The following is a 3,693-nucleotide window of genomic DNA, read 5'->3' as shown; positions in this document are numbered from 1 at the left end:
AGTAGTGGTAGTAAAGAGGGACTTTGACCTATTCCTTCTCTCTGTGCAAATTCCTTAGCTCCGAGGGGCCAAAAATTTTGTACTCATGATATATGAGACTTGCTATGTGATGAAGGAGTGCTGTATTATGCAATGCGACAGTTTTATTCGGACAAATTTCTGATTTTTTAAAAAAGTTTTTATTTAAACTGCAACTATTAGAATTCCTCAGCTTGCTTAGCCAGTGGGCACAGAGGTGAAGGAAATATGGTGGATGAAGTCCCAAGAAGTGCCTTTTTCAAGCTGTATAAATTCAGAGCTGCTGAGAGGAGGAAAAGAAGCTGGTCTATTCTATCATTTATGTTGAGACACTACAGCTGCCTCTGGCTCTCCTTCAATTGTCACCTTCTGTAGCAGCAGCCATTCTAAGCAGTTCAGTCTGAGTGGTCATGATAAGAACAGTAAAATATTTATTACATATACAGTGGGGTCTTGACTTGAGAACTTAATCCGTATTGGAAGGCGGCTCTCAAGTCAAAAAGTCTGTAAGTCAAGTCTCAATTGACCTACAGTGCATTGAAAACCGATTAATCCCGTAACTGGCTGTTTTTGTTCCATTTTGGTTTTTTTCTGGTCTGTAAGTCAATTCTCAGGCTGCAAGTCAAACCTAAATTTTGCGGCCAGAGAAGTCTGTAACTCAAAAAGTCTGTAAGTCAAGCTGTCTGTAAGTCAAGGGTCCACTGTATCCCCTGCTCTCCCATCTTCCCTCCAATGAGCTTCAGGTGGTGTGCACATAATCAGGGTTGATGGATGTTGTAGTCAAGAATATATGGAAGGCTACACTTTTGCTCACCTCTGGACTAAAGGGTGGGGTATAAAGGCCTTGCATTCCCAGTATATTGCTTCTGGTATGGGTTGTCATTATGCTCCATCAGCATTGAAAATCTTATCCTCCATTGCTTTGTCTTTCGCTTTTAAAGCCAGAGGAGTTAGTGACTTTCACTACATTTTGTGGTAGCAAATTCCAGAATTCAGTAACGAAGTTATGAAACACTTCATTCGATACATCATCATGTTCAACTTTAGTGGATGATCCCGATTTCCAGCATTATTAGAGAGGGAAAAGTTACCTTATACATGGCATGGAGAAAGTTGTCTCTCTGTCCACTTTTTCCAAATAATGTATAATTTTATCATTTTCTATCATCTCTCCCTTCCACACTGTTTTTAAAATCTGAACTGCAACAAATATTGCAACTTTCCTCAGCCTGTTGATCATTCAGGTTGCCTCCTTTCTAATTTTGCACTATCATGTTTAGGTCCATTGGCCAGCACTGACATCTTGTATTTATGCAAAATCATGTGGTCTAGCCATTGAAAGCCATTCTGAGTAATCCTTTTACTGGCTCAGTAAAAAGTTACTCTACCGGTGCTAATATAAGGCACCTGCCAAATATACACCAACCAATATACTATCCAGAGTGTAAGGGTGATTGTATGAATGTTTCCTTGCTCTAGCAAGCCTTCTGTTGCACAACCAATCTCAAAAGCAGTTTGAAACCAGAGTGTGCCAAAGGGCACCTTTCAGTTCCCAGGGAAATTGTTATATGATCACATAAAGTAACAGGATATTGACCACCTCGTTTCAAAGGAAAATCACACTTCTGGAAGCTACCAGAAAGTGCAGTTCTCTGAAGCAAATCACACACTTTATATGGATATTCCCTATTTTTGTTGTTAATAATGCTTATTAAGTTGTTTCCAAGTTACACTGATTCTATAAATGAATGATCTCCAAACACTATGTTCCAGACTTGCAGACTAAGATACATGGGTTCCTTTACTGGGCCGATCCCTCTCATGTTCATTCTGTGTCTTTGCCTTCTGCCTTCCACATTTGCCAGCATTATTGTCTTTTGCATAGAGCTTTATCTTCTCATATGTATCTGAAGAAGAAAAAACTCAGTTTAATCATTTTTGCTTCTTTAAAGAACTCAGGACTTCATTTGATCTCTGTATTACATGTCAACCAATAGGTTCTAACAGGTACTTTCAAGGTATGTGAAAGTACTTTCACGGTATGTGAAAGATTTAATTAGTGATTTTACAAGTGCCATTCATCAGTGTGTTTCCATGTCTAAGCATGGGTTTTAACCTTGGTCGACGTCTGAGTTTGACTGTCCATTATACCACAATGATCTAAATGCCCACTTATTCTTCTCGCAGCCCCTGATTATCTGGAAAACTTTCCTTCATAAAGCTCACCTCCCAACACATTTTAATGAATCAATTTTAATGCTATGAGTATTCACATGTATGCATAGCAATTGGAAATACTATAGTATGGATGAGCTTGGCCTTGTTCCCTCCAGTGATACATCCTTAAGAATTTTTTTTAGTGCCTTTACAACTTCTAAGTCTCAGTTTTCTAATTTTTTGGTGGTGGTATCCATTCATTTACTAAAACTGTTTTTAACAACCAGAGATTGGAGGGACTTCTGGTTGCAGCTGGACCACCAAATTTAGGTGAGGGCAATTTCTGTGCGTCCCTATAGGTGCCCTATGGAGAGATCCAGGCTCTAAGAGCTGCTGAGGTTGCCCAGCCTTGATGTATATATGGGTTTGTCCTCTGCTATTTTCAGCTGAGATTCTTTGGCCTCTGTCATATTTCTGTGATTGTGTCCTTTTAAGCTCAATGGAGCTTATCTGAGTGGTCGCAAGACCAGATAGGCTGGATATCAAACAAACAAACAAACAAACAAACAAACAAACAAACCGTACCTAAAAGGAACGCTTAATTTGTAACCCTGTGTTGTCTGAAGCTTGCAAGGAAGTATCTGTCACCTTAATTCCAGACACTTATCCGTGGCAGAATTTGGCCATATTGTTTACCAGCATGATGCAGCAAATACGAGGATTACACCTGGAGAGCCCCACCTTCAAATTTTGCCTGAAATATTATTGTAATTCATACAGGCATTGCTCTGTGTGATTTTACCTGTGCACTTTCCATTTTATGACTGAGCTGAAATCGCAGATGTCAGAGTCTGCAGCTTCTGGAAAAGTTTTTGGACTACCATACTTTCTTCCCAGCTTTGACCACCTTGCCTGATGAAGAATTCTGGTGGACCCGAACACGTGCCCAGCCCACTCTCATGAAACTGTCGTTCGTTCTGATAAAAGCATGCTCTGTCTGTGGACTTCGACTGTCTCGGATTAACTCCGCCACTTTCGTTCTTTGACCTCACGGGCAGCCTCTCGCCGCTTGACCTCCCTCACAAGGTCGCGGCGAAGGCGGGAAGGGAACCTCCGGCCACCGCCTGCTCTGCGATCCTGGCGGCGCGATCCAGTAAGAAAACCGATGCAGGTGGCTATTTAGAAGTGCGTTATTAAAGCTGTTTTCGTGAGGATGATTACACAACCTTGCCTGGAGCTGTTGTTGGCACCAAGAACCGTTTCCGGGGCTTAACCGGGACTTCCCTTGGAATTCACTGGGATTTTTTTTTTTTTTTTGCACATGCAAAAACAAAGCCAAGCTGAACCAAGAGCAAATATAAATAAGTAGGTAATCCACATGGCACAGCTCGGCAGTAGGTTTGTTAGCGCCCACTTATAAAGGCTGCGATCCCAATTTACCCGGGAGTAAACCGTGCTGCATTGAAAGGTATTTACTTCTGAGTAGCAGACATGCATACAAAGGGCAGTTACAGAACA

This window comes from Pogona vitticeps, chromosome 6 (genome assembly GCF_051106095.1).
Source record: "Pogona vitticeps strain Pit_001003342236 chromosome 6, PviZW2.1, whole genome shotgun sequence".
Classification (NCBI taxonomy): domain Eukaryota; kingdom Metazoa; phylum Chordata; class Lepidosauria; order Squamata; family Agamidae; genus Pogona; species Pogona vitticeps.
The sequence above is the reverse complement of the archived record's forward strand: the minus strand, read 5'-3'. Positions refer to the sequence as shown.